Source organism: Apodemus sylvaticus, chromosome 4, assembly GCF_947179515.1.
Source record: "Apodemus sylvaticus chromosome 4, mApoSyl1.1, whole genome shotgun sequence".
In the NCBI taxonomy this organism is placed as follows: Eukaryota; Metazoa; Chordata; class Mammalia; order Rodentia; family Muridae; genus Apodemus; species Apodemus sylvaticus.
In genome coordinates this window covers 6,146,689-6,165,528 of record NC_067475.1, presented here as the reverse complement: position 1 = coordinate 6,165,528, position 18,840 = coordinate 6,146,689, and the positions used below count along the sequence as shown (strand labels likewise).

General features: G+C 43.9%; 1 pseudogene; it reads right to left on the bottom strand.

The window, feature by feature from the left end:
- Positions 1-845: 845 nt before the first annotated feature.
- Positions 846-18,840, bottom strand: part of LOC127682470 (peroxiredoxin-2-like) — an 83,529-nt pseudogene continuing 65,534 nt past the window's right edge.

Below are 18,840 nucleotides of genomic sequence, written 5' to 3'. Positions count from 1 at the left end.
GCTTTCCATCCTTTCCCAACTCTTCCACAAGATTTCCTAAGCTCCATGCAATGGTTGGCTGTGGAACTCTGCATCTGTCTGAGTCAGGTGCTGGGTGGAGCCTCTCAGCCATGCTAGGCTCCCTAAGCATGACATCAATAGTGTCAGGACTGGTGCTTGCCCATGGCCTGGGTCTCAAGTTGAGCGAGTTATGGTTGACCATTCCGTTCATCTCTGCTCTGTCCCCTGTCCCTGCATTTCTTGTAGACAGGATACATTTTGGGTCAAAACTTTTGTTGGTATCCCTATTGCTCCAGTGGGTTTTCTGCCTGGCTACAGGAGGTGGCCTCTTTAAAGGAGAGATTTATAACTCTCATTTCTTAAATGTTTCTTGTCACTGTTAAACTTTTTCCTGGACCATTACAACTTTCTTCCTCTCTTCCTTTCTTCCTTCCTTCCTTCCTCCTTTCCTTTCCTTTCCTTTCCTTTCCTTTCCTTTCCTTTCCTTTCCCTTTCTTTCTTTCTTTCTTTCTTTCTTTCTTTCTTTCTTTCTTTCTTTCTTTCTTTCTTTCTTTCTTTCTTTCTTTCTTTCTTTCTTTCTTTCTTTCATTGTCCCAATACCTTATTGGCTTACTGTAGACCTGGGCCCAGCTGGGTGTGCTCAGTGCAGGGTCCTTAACCAGGGTCCTTAACCATAGTTACAAATCATTAACCAGATTCTGGGTGGGTAGCGAGAAAGCCACCACCTAGCCTCCAGCCCCTTCAGAGTATGGAGGAAGATCTAGCATTTTCTGGGGCCAGCACAGGACGTCCAGGTTGGAGCACAGGTGAGATCCAAGATTCAGGCTCACTGATGTTTACCCATCTCAGTTGTGTTTGGAGAAGTGTTCTTTGCTGTCATCTACACTGGGCTTGATGGTGTCACTGCACGGCTTCCAGCCAGCAGGACAGACTTCCCCATGCTCCTCTGTATACCAAAAGGCCTGGACTAGGCAGAGAGACTTATCCACAGAGCGTCCCACAGGTAGGTCACTGACAGTGATCTGGCAAAGCACACCTTTGGCACCGGTGATAAAGAGGCCCCTGTAAGAGATGCCCTCATTGAGGGAAGATGGCTTATGGGACTTTCGGGGAGGGGGGATCCTGGAAAGGAAAAATCATTTGAAATGTAAATAAAGAATATATCAATTAAAAAAAAAGAGAGAGATGCCCTCATCATTTTTCAACACGCTGTAATTCTGGGACAAGCTCTTAGTCACGTCAGTAAGCAGAGGGATATTCAGGGGGCCCAAGCCTCCCTCCTTCCTTGGGGTATTGATCCACACCAGGTGGGTGAACTGAGAATCCACAGACACTCCCAGCACCTCGCAACCTAGTTTTCAGAAGTCCTCAGCATGGTTGCTAAAAGCAGTGATCTCCATGGGGCAAACAAAAGTGAAGTCCAGTGGGTAGAAAAAGAGGACCACATCCTTCCTTCTTAATCTGAAAGCTTGATTTCCTTGAAGACACCATCCACCACTGTGGTGGCTGTAAAAGCAGGGGCGGCATTCCGATGTGCGCATTGCCAAAGGCCTTGATTGAGTGGGCAACAGCCAGACACTCGGACGTCCAGATGTGAGAGGAGACAGGAAAGAGATCTCAGAACTGTGAGAGCCCTAGGCCTGGGGCAACTAATTTCTTATTTTCTGATTTTAGAAATTAATAGGGAACTTCATTAATGCTCTACCATCTAATAACATATGTGCATGTGGGTGATAATACACACAGAGACACATGCACACACACAGACAAATAGGGGCACATACATGGGCACAGACACACACACAAACACCACACTCACATACACACAAGCATTGTCTCTCAGACACACACTCACAAACACACAAGAATTCTCTCTCTCTCTCTCTCTCTCTCTCTCTCTCTCTCTCGCACACACACACACACACACACACACACACACACACACACACACAGATCTTAATCACTCCAGTGATGTCACCTAGCTTCACAGCGTTCTGAGCCTGGAGGAAGTGCTCTTTGTAAAACTCATGGCTTCATCTGGTAGTAATTTGTAATTTACCATGTTTTGGGCTCACAGCCAGGTCAGCTATTGCCAAGAGAAGGCAGCCGGGAATATGACTATTATCAAGAGAGGACTTGGAATGTACTGAATGAAGCAAACTGAGACAAACTAAAACAAAATCTAGGGAGTAATGGACTCCCCTAAAATAACTTTTAGGGGACTGCAGAAGGAAGATGACCCAGGAGCTCTCTCTGAATCCCATCTCTGCAAGTATCACTTTTTAGGTTGGTTCTTCCCCATGTTTTAGTAGTTTGGGATGATTAGTAGATTGTTTTAGTAGAAACCAATAAAGACTTCTCAGGAGCTCATTCCATGGACACACTCCTCAGACTCAACAGAAAACATAACGCTGTAATGAAAAGCATTTAATATCTTATGTAAACCTGATAAGAAGTTGCAACATTTAACTGTGAGGTGAGAATCCAGGAGTCCCCGAATGGTAAATGTATTTAAGAGTTCTAAAATTTGAAAAGATCTCAAATAAAGATAAAGAGTTGGTATGCTGCAATAAACCCCTGATATGAACTCAGAAATATTTATAAAACACTTCTAAAGTTAAGGGTCATAAACCTGTAGGTCTGAAGCAGTTTTCTGTATGAACTCAGCAAATGCGTCAATTCTGGGTCCCTTCTGCTGAGACGTTTGTTACAATCACGAGTAGTCTAAGTAGTCTAAGTTAGCATCACTTCTTCTTCTGGTGTGAATGATAGAATTAACATACCATCCAGTGTCTTCTCATTAAAGTTCCTGCAACAGTCAGGCATTATTGATGACTGTGAGGTATCACACAGAGAATGTTTCTACAGCTTGCTTATAAATTGTCTGAAGGAGCTGTTGAGAGATGGCTCAGTGGTTAGGATATTTTCTGCTCTACAGAGGATCCCTCCAAGACTCTGCAAATTGGCCTGAGTCTGCAGGAGTGGCAGGAAGCCACCAGCACACCACCAGAAGTTTTATGGTGTGTTTCTCTCTATGGAGTCCCGACAAATGGAGCTCAACTATGCAATGTAAGGTGGACCAATACATGCGTGTCATTAGCAACTTAGTGGTTTACTACTGTGAACAGATACCATAACCAAAACAACTCTTATAAGGACAACATTTAATTGGGGCTGGTTTACTGGTTCAGAGGTTCCATTATCATCAAGGTGGGAACATGGCAGCATCCAGGCAGGCATGGTGCAGGAGGAGCTGAGAGTCCTACATCTTCATCTGAAGGCTGCTAGCAGAATACTGGCTTTCAGGCAGCTAGGATGAGGGTCTTAAAGCCCACACCCACAGTGATACACCTATTCCAACAAGGCCACACCTACTTGTACAGGGACACACCTTCTAATTGTGGCACTCCCTGGGCCAGGCTTATACAAACCATAACATTGAAGAATCCTTGATTACATGCCCTTTCATGTTATTGCTTTAGCTGAAAAACACCGAAAAACACCATCTGACACAACTGATTTTCCAAAGAATCCAGAAGTTTCCACTTCATGCACACTCTCTTAAATTAAAAAAAAGGCTTGAAAATATTGTTTGATATGTAGGTAATTTCTAAAACTGAGATAATTTATATGTACATAAGAAACCAATAAGACAGGTAAAGTTTTCAGATTCATTGCTAGTTTAGAATAGGCAGCCATAGCTGGGCAGTGGTGGTATATGCCTTTAATCCTAACATTTAGAGGCAGAAGTGGAGGGCAGAAGTGGAGGCAGAGACAGGCAGAGGCAGAGGCAGAGGCAGAGGCATAGGCAGAGGCAGAGGCAGGTGGATCTCTGTGAATATGAGGTCAGCCTGAGCTGCAAAGTGAGTTCCAAGACAGCCATGGCTATACAGAAAAACTTTGTCTCAAAAAACCAAAACTAACTAACTTAAAGACAGCAATCATTATCAACTTGGTTCCTCTTCAGAGAACTCCTTATTGGAGTTAGTGTCTTGTAGTAAATGATACTTGGCACCAGGCAGACGAGGGTTGGCATCTCTGATCTTGGATGAACCATGTAAGCAGTCTCCTTATGCGTAAAAACAAAAAAAGAAAAACAAACCAAAGCAAACCAAAAACCAAAAACCAAAAGAACCTAACCAACCAAATGAACAAAACAAAACGACAAAACAAACATTTTGTAATAACACCTTTAAAGAATATTTAATGATAATTTAGGTATATTGCCTGGGATGATAGTAACACAGACATTCAATTAATGGTCACTTTCATGACTGCAGAATGATTTTTAAAAATTGCAAAGTTATTAAATAGTTGTATGTAATTATTTTAGTTGCCTGTGTGCTTGTTTATGGATATGTGCATGCATATGTGAGTGTGGTTGTGAGTTGCCCAGTGTGGGTGCTAGGAACTAAACTTGGGTCCTTGGCAAGACCAGTAAGAGCTTTACCACTGAGCCATCTCTCCAGTTCTCACAGAATCATTGAAATGACCACTTTATATTAGCTTTTTAAAATCTCAACATTTCATAGTAGAAAAAGGAGAAACCCAGTATTTCATTTCTTTTCCTTTTCAAAATTGTGTGTGTGTGTGTGTGTGTGTGTGTGTGTATGTGTATGTATGGTGTGTGTGTGTGCATGTGTATGTGCATGTATGGTGTGTGTGTGTGTCATATGTGTGTGTGCATGTATGGTGTGTGTGTGTGCATGTATGGTGTATGTGTATGTCATATGTGTGTGTGTGCATGTATGGTATGTGTGTGTGTGTGTGTGTAGATGTGAAGACAATCTTGTGTCTCTTTTTATTATGGTCTCAGCCGCTTGTGCCAGGCTATCCGGCCTGTGAGTTTGTGAGGGCTCCCCTGCCTCCATTTTCCATTTGCCCAGGAGAGTTGAGATTAGCCACAGGCACCTGTGGTTCAAACTCAGGCAGCCTTCCTTGCAGGACAAGTGCTTTCCTGCAAGCTATCTGCCCAGCTTCCGCTGCTTCGTTTGTCATGTGAACTTTTTCTAGGATTGTTTCTTGACTGTGTTCTTGGTCCTTGTGAGATGGATTTGTATGCTGTGTGGAGTAAACGGATGGACCTAAGATTGCATGCTGGTGTTTTCAGCTGTCTGTAGGGCTGCTTTGCTCCCAAAGCTGAAGGTATACCTCATCTGGGTACAGGCAAGGCAACGACATAAATGACTGTTTGGAAAACTGAGAAAATGGGGCACCCAATAACTTTCTACTGTTGTGTTGATCACTGCAAACTGTGAGTGCAGTGTGCTTGGGCACTAAGGCCACAAGCTATAGGATTATTAGGCCAATTTTATCTGCAGAACACTAGTTCAGCTTGGCTGTTAAATTCATAAGTTTTACAAGAAGATCAGATCTGTCTCAGAGATGTTTGTGCTAATATTTTAGAGCCTCCTCAGATCTTTCTGATGGACTCTTATACTCACTAATGTCATGGATGAGCCTGTAATTATGGCTTGTACAAGGTGCCTAATAGGATAAATTCCTAACATTTCGATAGCTTCGAGCTTCGAATATGCATCTTTCCTTCTAACTTTACAAGAGTTTTGTTTGAGAAATGCATTAGTAGAAATGGGCTCTTTTCACTCTACACATGCTGCTTGTTACCGTCCATAAACACCAGAGAAGTCAGGCCTGTAAAACAGTGCCTGGGTAGAGGCTCTGTGAATTATTAAAATTATAAAAATTATTAACACACACACCCTGAACATGAATGTAGTGTAAGAACTGTAATTAAGCAACATCCTTGAATGCTCCATATCCCAGACAAGGGAGCAGAAATCAGAGACTGAGTTATCTCAAAACCAGTACAGACTGTCCTCTAAAGTATGGGATTCGTGGCAATGAAAGATTTACATTATTGTATTATTGAAATAACAAAGAGAAATATAGATGGTGTGTCTAGGCAATGATTTGTCCAGTATGTCCTGCTGACCAGACTCCAAGCAGTTGTAGACCACACTGGCAGTGAAGGTGTGCTGACTCTAGCGTTTGAATTAATAAAATGTGGATACATAGACTTGTGTAAGTTTTAGGCTCAAGCCTTAAGAAGGCCACACTTGTTTCTCTGCCCTGAGTTTCCATACAAAGAAACCAGAGGTGGCTGATTTAAGGAAAACTAGGCTCTGTGGTTGAAAGACCATACAGGAGATGCAATCAGATCCCAGTGACTTAGCCTTGGGAACCTAGATTTGGGATGATGTGAAGTCAGTTCACAGCAGGATGAAACCATGCATGTTTGATTCTTTGGCTTGGGTGAAGCTGTGAACTGACTTCACATTGCAGAGGACTCAGTAACTACCACAGAGGGTGGGAAACCCTGCCTGGCTTCTAGTCTACTTGGCACACCCTACTTCTGCATCCAGTCTACACTGCACAAGATACCCTGCCTCTGTATCCTATGCAGTAGCACAGGAGACAGTGCCCTGAACCAAGTCTACACTGCCCAGAAGACACTGCCTTGCAACCAGTCTACACTGCACAGGAGACCCTGCCACTGTACCAGTCTATACTGCACAGGAGACACTGCCCTGTACCCAGTCTACACTGCACAGGAGACACTGTCCTGCACCCAGTCTACACTGCACAGGAGACACTGCCCTGTACCCAGTCTACACTGCACAGGAGACACTGCCCTGTACCCAGTCTACACTGCACAGGAGACACTGTCCTGCACCCAGTCTGCACTGTACTAGAGACACTGCCATGCACCCAGTCTACAAAGCATAGAGTGCGTTGTTGTAAGCTCCAAATCTGGGCACAGTATGTGATGTGGCGATCATTAACCATTGCATTCTGCACAAGAAGTTTTCTTCTGAGTGCAGTTCCACTGAGACTTAAGTTCACAGTTTGGAACAACGCATATTGTGAGAACTTACCATCTGCTTTTTTGTTGTTGCTGTTGTTAAGCATTGTATTATACATATTTTCTAGGTAATTCTTCTACCACAATATTTATATTTTGAAAGAAAAAGAAAAAGACCCACAGCTAAAACATTATGAATGATCGTAAATGTTTTAAAGTGACATGTTTATCCTTTCCCTTCTCTTCCTCTTCCCTCCCCCTCCCTCCTTTCCTCCTACTCTCTCTCTCTCTCTCTCTCTCTCTCTCTCTCTCTCTCTCTCTCTCCTTCAGGGACTCACTATGTAGTTCAGGCTGGCCTTTGAAATTCAGGCACACTCCAGCATAGCTAGATGCTTCTCTTTCTGTTAATGATCACATATGTCGGATCTGGATGCATTTTGCCGTGTATCTGTTATCTATAGCCGAGAAATACAACACATTTAAATTTAGTGTCTTAAAGTAACAATAAGCATTTATCATTTCTCAGTTTCTCTTGGAGAAGAACTCAGTGTCTCCCCTTGGCTCTGCCTTGGGTCCTGCCGTGAGTGGAGGTGGAGATGTTGTCTACAGGGTAGCCATCTGTGAGCCTGTCTGCCAGGGTTGGCGTCCTCACTTCCCATGTGGCTTGCTCAGGAGCTACGCAGCCCAGTCCTGCTCTGGCCTTATCCGGTTTCCCCAGTACTGAGCTCTGGGGCTGTGTGAGTTCTCAGCCAGCTTCTACATTCAGCACTGAGAAGCCAAGGTGGGACAGTGTTACCTTTTACCAGTGACAGCTCACCACTCTACAGTCTCAGTGGGGACAGTCTTTCAGCCAGGGGTGCTGTAGAGGCTGGCAATTCCATCACCTAGCAGGCCAAGTCAGAAAGAATGTTGCAAGTTCGCAGTCAGCTTCAGTTACAAACAAGCCCTATCTCAAAGAAATGAACACCACCCATACAAGATAACTAACTTCATCTTGCCTGTGTTTTGTTATATTCACGATATTTAGGCTAGTCACAGATGGCATTTACTGTTACTGCCTGTGTTTCCTTTTGAATTCATTTTGCCTCTCTTACCTAATATAAACCTTGCTTTGGAAATACAACCTGGAAACAATGTAGCTTGTTCCTGTATAATTCGACTTCTACTCAATGTTGCACTAACATTCAGCTCCGTGAATGGTGTGAGGCTGTGTAATTTTACCCAATACCAAAGTGTTGAGCACCTAATTTGCTGACTGGCTGAATGAATGAGTGACTGTGGTCCAACTCAGGGCACATGTCCGTTTGCTCGAGCCTGGACTTATTATATTTTAAAATATATTTATTATTATACTTAAATAGGGGGTGTTCCCAGTGAATTGTAAACATTTGAACTTTCAAAAGTGTGACCAAACATTTCAAAATGCCTTGTAAACAATTGACAAGCCATTCCTATGACATTGAAGAGCGTCTACCTTTTGTTGAATAAATGTCCCAGTGCCCTGATAGCATTTCTTTAAGGCCACAAAAAGGAGAAAAGAAGGCTACATTTCATGGAAAAGAGCCACCCATCAAGGATAGCTTCCCTGTTCTCAAGAAGCCCCCCATAAGAGTTTATAATAATTTTTCAAAATATACAAAACATCTTCCATACCAGTGACTCCTATCCTCTGGCAATTGCCGGGTATAGAACTGTCTCAAAAAAAGAACTTGCCACTGTATCATCATAAGAGTTTAGAGACTTACTTGGTATAGAATGTATACTGTAGATTCAAGGGTAGTGGGAAGTATAGTTTACTTCTATTCTATTAAGTTGTATTAAGTGAGAATTGGTTTCAAAGGTAAGGTATTTACTTCACAGTGCAACTATTTATTAGAATTGGCTCGTCTGGTTTCAGCTGTCCTGTCATAGTAAGTGCAATCCGCGTGCTCTCCTCAGTCATTTCTGTTAAAACTGTAGAAATTCTGACATCTGAACATTCTGACTTGGTGGCTTGATTACAGCTCAATTAGGCCAGGCTGAGCCTACATATTGGAGAAGAGTATGGAGCCCCTAAGCTGTGGAGAAGGGACTAGTTTCTCAGTGGAAGGCGGATCAGAGTCAACACAGGAGCATCTTGGAGGAGTCTGGCCATCTGTAGCAGTGTGTGCAGGGAGCTCTTCACAGCCCCTCCAAACGCCCTACTACTGCCATCTGCTCACATTCCTTTGTGGAAAGTTCCATTTCTGGTTAGATAACCTCCAAGAGGTAAGGCTCCACCACCGTCATTGGAAATAACACAAATAAGCAAACCCCCACATTTCACTTTTAGTGACCATAATGCCTCAGAACACAGCCTCCCGGGAGCTCAGCCAGCTGGAGTCAGTCCTTGGGAGCCTATGTGGTTGAGGTGCTCTAAACAACTATTGTCCTGTGAGGCAGAATGATATGCATGCTAGGCTATTGTGTCTCCTTCAGTCTGGTCTTGGAGCTGGAATCTCCCAGACTTGTATCTTATTCCAGACTTTTGTGTAGACTTAACTCTGCATATTCATTTCCAGTTGCCAATACAATGGTCAAATGCCACTAGATTTGAGCAAATCTGAGCTTAGCACCCAGTTGGTTTAGTTCATTACATTTGTGAGATAAGTGCTGAGCCTGATGGAGGAACAGGGCTAGATTATCTGCCTTAGCTGGAGCTCGGGACCATTCAACGCAACTGTGCAACAAAGCAGGTTATCAAACACTGCCTTAGCTGGAGCTCGGGACCATTCAACACAACTGTGTGCCTAAGCAGATCCCCATAATGTCTATAAAAAAATTCAGAATTGCACAAAGTTATCCAGTTCAGGATTTAAGTCTGAGATGAAGCAGGGAGGACAAGCATCCAAGGAGATGTGGTCAGACTTGGACTTTGAGATTTCAAACAAAGGATTCTGATGTCTCCAATACAGATTATTTGTTAGCAAAGACTATTTGTGGGCTGGGACACAGCTTGGTGGCGGAGAACATGCACCATGCCCAGGGCTTAATGCTGGGCATAGAAAATAGGAGAAGCAAACCAGACTTTGTTCTGTCCCTAGTTTTAACTAGGATGGAGGGTTGAGAAATAACTTCTGTACGAATTGCTTAAAAGACTGACTTCTCTAAAGACCCTGGTTATTTTGTGGGCTGCAGCCATTAACTTTTTTCTTTTTTGAGGGGAGAGGTGTTAATAGGCTATGAGAAACTATTTGGGAGCATGATATATTGTGTGAGAAACATCACAAGAACACATCTATCCAGATTTCCAAACCCACACAGATATGGGGAAACGCCTTGTTTTGGGATGATCCGGCAAGGACAGGGAAATCTTCTGGATTCCCAGGGCACTTTATCTTCTTGTCACTGATAGCCAAGATATGCTCAAATACTTTTTTTATATATCTTCCCAAAGTGAATATATATTTGCATTGTTTCAAAATATAAATTACTATCGCTGGCAAGTTTAGAAAGTTGTTGGGACCTGGGCCAATGAGTGTTTGCACCAGGGAGAATGATAGCAAGGCCTGCTTTACTTTAGAAAGATAAGGAGAAATCCTCGTACTTCTCTGTATTGGTGAGGGGACTGAGAGTGAAAAGTAACTGATAAGTGATATTTTAAATCAGCAGGGAAATGCTCCATTCAGTAAAGTAGCTTGCCAAACAGATTCTGTTATATAAGGAAGATTTGTAGTTTTAGGCATTGGGGTTGTGGTTGTGATTATAGTTGTGGTTGGGTTTGACCAGGAGGACAAAGGACAACAAGAGGAGAAAGAAACCAAGGTTGCAATAGGTTGCAAACAGCAGAGATGGAGCCAAGAAACAATACTAAAAAATCTGTTGTTCTAACCCTAAATGAGGGTCTTCATGGCAAACCTGAGGGCACAGATAACTTACTACTCCCTCCGTGTCACTTCATCATAACAAAGTTGGTCAGTGTGGAGGATAATGGCTTTTGGTTTTTTAATTTCTAACATGGATGACATATGGTGTGTGAACCATCCTGTGTGATACCAAATTGGTTCTTGCAGAAGGTGAGGTGTCGGGAATGTTTGTTTAGCTTTCACGGACTCCCCTCTTAACGCTGCGGTCTTGATTCTTACTCAGTACCACCTCAGGAAGCACCTGCCTCCTCCTCTACCTCCCAAGGGGCCCTGGCTCTGCTGCTCAGCTGCTTCCTTGATTCCTGAGTCACTCTCCCTTTTCTGCCCATCCATCCCTTGCACGGCTACCATCCTTGGAGAAGTCATGTGACTTTAAGAACTAGAAGTGGGACAGCCCAGTAGGAGTGCTTTACTGATGCAGACAGCTTATCCTGTGGGACCTAACTGATCCTCATCACACTTACGGACTCTGACTTCCATCCCAGGGAGAGGCCCAGGGAGGATAGCCCTGGCAAGAAGTTAGCCCACTTCTCCTGCGTCTCAGTTTTCTTATTAATAAGATGTAATGCTCTGATGTTTTGTTCCTATTTAATGGAGGAAAGTATTACTCTTGGTTCACAGTTTCAGGCTACGGCTGCTTGTGCCCATGACTTTCAGTCTGTGGTGAGACAGAACACCACAGTGGGCAGTCACGTGCTGCAGGAGGCTGCTCACCTCAGGTCAACAGAAAGCCAGCAGAGAATAGCTGGGATTCCAAGGGAATGTCCCAAATGACCTCCGATGTACTGCTGAAGCTCTGACTATCCTCCAGTGGTGCCTCTGTGCACTGGACAGCAAGACTTTGCCATGACCTGGCCATGGCATTTGAGATGCAAGCAAAGTACAGAAACAACAGGACTGGCCAACCTTGTAGCTGTCAGGTTATAGCCAGCATTAAGCGAATAAACAGGAGCTGCGAATACGGTACTGCTTGCAGTAATCACAAATAGATGGCAGTCACTCAGATCCCCAAGTCTACTCCTTCAAAGGAGAGTGACCTGCCTGGGAGAGTGTATTTAGGAGTGCAGACGGGAAGGACTTAAGCTGTTTGCCCTGCATCAGTTGCTAATGCCTTGCACTGTCTTAAGGACCCACACTAGTTGCTGAGGACTGGCTATGGCACTGTGCATATCTAGTATGTGTAAGGTGCTGGACTTGATCCTTCCATTTGTAAGTGAAATAGAAAATAAGGGAGGAGCAGAGGGAAGAGGAGACCACTCAAGAATACTGGATTGTGCGGGGGGTGGGGGGTGGGGGTGGGTGGAGGGGAGGCATATTGAAGAAGATTAACTGGTGAGAGACAGGAGCAAGCTGGCTATGATAAAGTTCCTTTGATTAGCATTTCTGACTCAGAATTCAGCCCTAAGCTATTTTTTTTTCAGATAGGTTTGAATTGATGATTTACCTCTCTTTACAGAGGCCACAATGGTGACACCCAGCCAGGTTACGATGTCCCACAGAACTTCACAGTGACTGGAGATCTGATGCATCTTCCTTGGAAAGAAACACCATCTGGGTTTGTTTTATTTCTAACAGAGAATTTCAGTGAATGAGTGGAGTTTGCTTGAAAGTAGTTTGTGGTCCATGCGATGCTAAAGATTTTAACCTCAGCAAGTATGTGAGTATGTGTGAGTATGCATGTGTGTGTGTGTGGGTCTGTGTGTATGCCTGTGCCTGCCCATATGTGCCTGCTCATGCATGTGTTCATGTGTACATGTGTGTTTATGTGTACATGTGTGTTATGTGTACATGTGTGAGTGTGCATTGTGTGCACATGTGAGTGTGCTCATGTGTGTAAGTGTGTTTATGTGTACATGTGTGAGTTTGCACGTGTTTGTATGTATAAGTTTGTGTGTGTATGTGTGTTCCTGTGCATATGTGTGTGTATGTGTGTGCCTGTGCATATGTGTATATATATGTGTGTGCATGTGTATGTGTGAGAGCCTGTGCATATGTGTATGCATGTATTTGCATGTGTTTGCATGTATATATGTGTGATTATACATGTGTATTTATGCTGGAAAATGTGTGTGCATGTGTGCATGTGCACATATGTACGTGTGTGTGAGCATGTACGGACATGTGCATGTGTGTGTGTGTGTGTGTGTGTGTAACTCACCCACCTGGTGCACATGTGGACAACCTTGGGTGTCAGTCCTTTCACGTGGTTTACATAAAATGTTGCTTGTGTTGCAGTGTGGGTAAAAGTGAACTCACCAGGAATCATCACTGAGCCTGAATGTGCTTCTATAGCAGGGGATAGTAAGCAGCTAGACAGAGGTCTAGGAGAATCAGAGGAGCTGTGTGTGACATCTTGGGGATATTTAACAATAGGTTAGCATTCACTTAGCATCACCACACCATCATCCCCCACCACTGCCATAGCCCTCAGAATGAACAGGGTTGCAGGCTGGAGTAGAGAGCTCTACAGTTAAAAAAAAGAAAGAAAAAAAGAAAGAAAGAAATTTAGCAGACACGGTTCCAGCTGCCTTTCTATCCAGGAAGTTTTAAAGACTTGGAAACCCCCACGTGGTGGATGTGTGTTGCTGTAGGTGTGTTTATTATGCTAGCTCTCTGGACCGTTCAACTATTTATTCTCTGCTTTATTTAGAAGGGCTTAACCTGTGTATAGTTCAGCTGTACTCTTTGTTAGTAATTACAGATTTTTCTTCAGTTTATAAACATGAAACGAGGACGGGCAGGGCAGTGAGAAAAGTTTGGTGTTTAAAAATCCAGCTTTAATTCTCTGACTGGTCAGTGGGTTAGAAGAGACAGATTTTACAGGGAATGCCTTGTTTCTTCTCCTCTGAAGGTTTTTTTTTTTTTTTTTCATTTTAATGCTCTACGCTATGAATTTCAAGGGCCTAATGCTCTTTGTCACTAGCTTTTTGTTTCTTTGGTTTTTTTTTTCCTTGCAAAGAGAAACTGAGTTAAGAATAAAACGAAAACCATCACATTTTTCTTCTTAGACAAAAGAGCAGAACTTAGAGGTTCGAGGAGGAACACAAATCTAAATGAAGGGCACAGCCACATGAAGGGGAAAGAGAAGTCGGGTGTTTCTGCTCTAAGCAATGTTCCCAGTAGAAAGAGTCTGTGTTAATAGAGATAGCTCCAACTGTTCCCGTACTCTCCCATGGCACGATGAATTTCCACAGAATAGTCTAATGTAATACAATATATTCAGGTCACAATATATTCGTGAGTTTATAAGATAGAGAGTAAAGGGTTGTGGCTGGACCGCCCTGTCTGCTTTGCAGCTGGTGACTGGGGAAGCACTGTTGGGGTTTGGCTTCCCCTTCCCCTTTTTATTTTATTTCTTGCCTTGCCTGTAGGCCTCAGAGGCAATCAGGGCTGAACAATAGGTGCCTTCTCATCTCAAGTGAGCAATTTGCATTTCTGAGGGTCTCCAGACTGGATTATGCATTTTTTAAAATATTTACTGAGGCATCTGCAGATTTCAGGAATGTTTCTTCTAGGAATTCATCTCCTCTTTATTGGGGAGGGAAACTGTATACCTTGTACACTCCCGGGAAACCCCAAGGCACCCAAGCTTGCATTAAGTAATTTCTTATTCTCTGTATGATCCGGTCACTCGGGAGTTATAACCCTGACTTCATATGCTGTTCTGGTTGTTATACGACTATTTGTCTGAATGTTTTCCTTAAGATGGAGCAGGCAGGGTGGAGAATAGGAAACCTGTCTTTGATCTGCTCTGTGGGATCAAGGCCAACCATTAAAAAAAAGATTTATGTTTTTAAGAAGTATGCGTTTCTCTCTCTCTCTCTCTCTCTCTCTCTCTCTCTCTGTGTGTGTGTGTGTGTGTGTGTTGGGGTATGTGCATGTGAGTGCATTGTACAAGAAGTCCAGAAAAGAGTCTGGGATTATAGGGGATTGCTAGTCACCAGATGTGGGTGACCCAAACTCAGATCCTAAGAAAAAGCTGCAGTCACACTTTACCACACTTTACTGTCTGTCTCTTCAGCCCCACCAACTTTGTGAAAAGGGAGGTGGTCTGTGCATCTAGTTTGCAAGTTCCTCGGGAGACACCTGACCAACGCTCCCGCTCCCCTCCTTCCTGAATCAGGAAGCATGGTGCATAGACTCCATACCTGTGGCCATTGTGAATCTAAGGATGGGTAATCTAAGGCTTTGTCTTTGAAGGGCTCACTGTACGCAGTGACAGACTGACTGTGTGCTTACATCTGTCAGGCTTTACTATCAGTTACACTATCACTGCACACCCTCAGCGGCAGGGTACCCCATAAGCACAGAGTGAGCGCCACCCTGTAAATGAATCAAAGTAAATTCAGACCATGTGAGCACGCCACAAAGAAGGATTGAAATCACACCAGCAGAGTCAGTCCTGAGAGTTGTCCGGAGGGACCGACGCCCATGCCTGGGTTCTATCACATGGACACACCTAAGTGTGTTCAGCAGGTGATCACAGCTAGTTGCCCTGCCATCTAATCACCGGATATGTGTCAGGGACCAGCAGTCTGAGGACACCCAGCTGTCCTGGGCTTCAGCTCACTCCACTCCCACTGTTGACTGCCTAATCAAACTACTGACAGTCCACTGGTGGCCGGTCCTGTCTTGTTCTTGCCTCTGCACCTTCCATAGTTCTACTCCGAAGGAAATCTAGACTACACAGCAAACTCCTGCCAACGAAACTGCCACACATGCTGAATTCTGGTCAACTAGTGACTGTGTAACAGGGTGGTGTGGTGGCGAATGGGTGGCATCAAGATCAGAGTCTACCATGAAGATGTTGTTGTGCCAGGATGGCACTCGTGAGTTGGAAGAAAGGAGAGGGAGGGGCTCAGGGCAGACCAGCATCTGCGATCTGCACTGGAGAAGCAGAGGTCATAGGGGACGCTCACAGAAGCCACAGATAAAGGAGGGAAAGCAGTAGGGGTTTATATATCCTAGAAGCCAAGAAAGGCTTTCAAAGAGGGATCTGTGCTATGCCCGCTGGGACCCACTCCAGGCCCGCGCATGCTAGGACAGCGGTGTTTCCTGGAGCCTGTGGGGGGTGAGCACGGAGCGATGGATGGAGGACGCACTGAACTGTGTTCAGCAGCTCAGAAGCAGAGGCCAAAGTTAGAGGATGAGGAGAAGGGCTGTGGGTACAAGACAGCGCGCAACTGCCATGCCTTAAAACTCTCCAGTTCGGGCTGGAGAGGTGGCTCAGCGGGTCAGAGCACTGACTGCTCCTCCAGAGGTCCTGAGTTCTAGTCCCAGCACCCACATGGTGGCTCACAACCATCTGTAATGAGATCCAATGCCCTCTTCTGGTGTGTCTGAAGTCAGCAACAGTGACAGTGTGCTCACATACATAAAATACAAATAACTCTTAAAAAAGCAAACAAACAAAAAACCAAACCTCTCCGGTTGGTGGTATGGCTGATAATGGCGTTTGGGTTGGTTCTCAGCCTTTCTAGATTTGTCTGCAGTTGCTGTCCTCATGGCCTGGGGACTCAGCAGGGCAAGAGAACTGAGGATGTTCCCGTGAATATCACTGTTCATGTTGCTCAGGTCCCCTCCCCTCCCCTCCCCTCCCCTCCCCTCTCTACCTTCCGTCTCCCTTCCCTCTTTTTCTTTCCTGCCCTCTCTCTCCAAATCTTTCTGCCCTTGACCTGACCCACTCCTGCTCCTCACTAAAGCCTTGCTCAATGATGTCGTTCCCTAAGAAACATTTCCTAACCTCTCTCTGTTCACCCTTACTTCAGCCAGGTGGGCAAGGTCACCCCGAAGTCTTTCATCACTCCCTTTTGGCTTTAGCATCATGAATCACATACCATTAACATGTTGTATTTCTCTCCTTCCTAGAGGTATACATGAGGGACATGAGACCAGAAAGTGTATTTGACAGGCCAGCTCTATACACATAGCTAAACAAGTTAAAACAGTAGAGTGACACCAACTAACACGCTCTGCTCAGATGAAGACCATCAGCATGGAGACTGGCACCCTTTCCAAGGTCAAGGCCAGGTCTCTATATAGGCACCATGTCTTCTCACTATTATTCTCATGCCGTTTGCTCACAATTATTATAATTATATTTATATGTATGTCCAGGTGTGTGTGCAGGCTTCTGTATTTAGTGAAATGCCTTCAGAGGTTAAAAGAGGGTGTTGGGCTAGGTGTGATGGCATTGGCTTTTAATCCTAGCACTTAGTTTCCAGGAGTTTGAAGGCAGTGTGGTCTCCACGATGAGTTTTAATCCAACTGTGAATACCGTGAGACCTCATCTCATATAGAAAAATGGAAAAGGAAAGTTTTGGGGCTGGAGACATGCTCAGTTGTTACACCTGAGTTTTGTTCTCAGTGTATACATTGGGTAGCTCACAGATGCCTGTAGCTCTAATTCCAGGGCAATCTGATATCAGTGATCTTGCACTCTGAGAGATGCACACACACACACACACACACACACACACACACACTTACACATACAAAGTTACACACAATACACACACATGCGTGTACATACAGAGGCACACACACATTTACATAATAAGCACACACACAGAAGCACACACTGCACAGAGGCAGTCTAAAACAATGAATATTTTTAAAAAGAGGACATTGGATTCCTTGGAGCCGGAGTTCTAGGTGGTTGCGAACTAGCCAGTGTGGATGCTGGTAACAGAACTTAGGTCCCCTACAAGAGCAGTGTGTGCTCTTAACCACCAAGCTATCTCACCAGCCCTATGGTAGCTATTAGTAATGGCTCATGGTTGATCTTTAGGATAAAAACTCATTGCAGTTCATATATCCCATATCATATATCCTTGCTTTCACGCGAAAGACTTTGGTGAGGAATATTCTTTATGCTCTGAAATAATTTCCTTGGCTTTCCAAGATCCATATGTCTTCTCTCATGTGTGTGTGTGTGTGTATGTGTGTGTGTATATGTGTATGTGTGTGTGTGTATGTGTATGTGTGTGTGTGTATGTGTATGTGTGTGTATGTGTATGTATGTGTGTGTATATGTGTGTGTATGTTTATGTATGTGTGTGTGTGTATGTGTGTGTGTGTATGTGTGTGTGTGTATGTGTATGCATGTGTGGTGACTGTCAGGCAATGAAACTCAGGTGGATTTTGTTCTTCCTATTTATGACTGGAATTGTTCATATATATAAAGATATTAAATATATGGCTTAGATGAGGGTTCTAGGAGTAACCAACCTTTTTAGAAAAATAAAAGAGAAATTGAGAGAGATTGTCTCATAATGACATGTAAATATTACATTGTACACTCCTTACCCCAAGATCTAGCGAAGTGAGAAATTCTGTTTGTGTTCTCTCTCCTGGTTTTTTGTTTGCTTGGTTTTTTGTTTCTATTTTGAGTCAGGCTATTGCTAAACAAAGAGCCCTGGGTAATCTGAGGTTGGATGGCCTCTTACATCAGACTCCTCGGTATTGATTATGTGTCGTCATGACACCCAGTTGTGCTTTCCTTAACATCTGACTCCTTCGTTCTTGACTTCATTGTACGATTTTTTAAAAAATGGTTCTGAGTACCGTCCTAGGAAGCAGGCAGCTCTCTAGGGTCTCATTAGGGGAGGTGGATGCTCCCTAGGTGAACAGGGTTCAGAAGTAAGATGGGAGGACAGGATTTTGCTGGCAGACATTTTGTCTGAGGCTGTCCAGTTGAGGGGGTGATAGTCCTTGTGAGCCTGAAAGCTTGTATCCCCCAGACTGGCCTCAGACTCACTACATACTTGAAGATGGCCTTGAACTGATCATAGTATCAAATCAGCTTCCCAAATGATGGACTAGAAGGGACGAACCACAGCACCCAAGTTTAAGTGGTGCCGGGGACCAAACCCACAACTTCATTCTATTTGATAGCCACATTAAATCTCTAGCCTCTTAATCTTTTTAATCAATTTAATGATGAAAGTTGCTTCAGAATTTTGAGTCATGTCATGGAACATAGACTGATTCTCTTGAGTCATTGAAACTGCATGTGGATAAGAACCTAAAGACTGGTAAAAAGCTCTAGTTTATAAACATATCTAAAACATAATAGCATCGCAAAGTTCACTTGTTTTCTGGGTCAGAAAGTCAAAATGTAGGATTCACTAA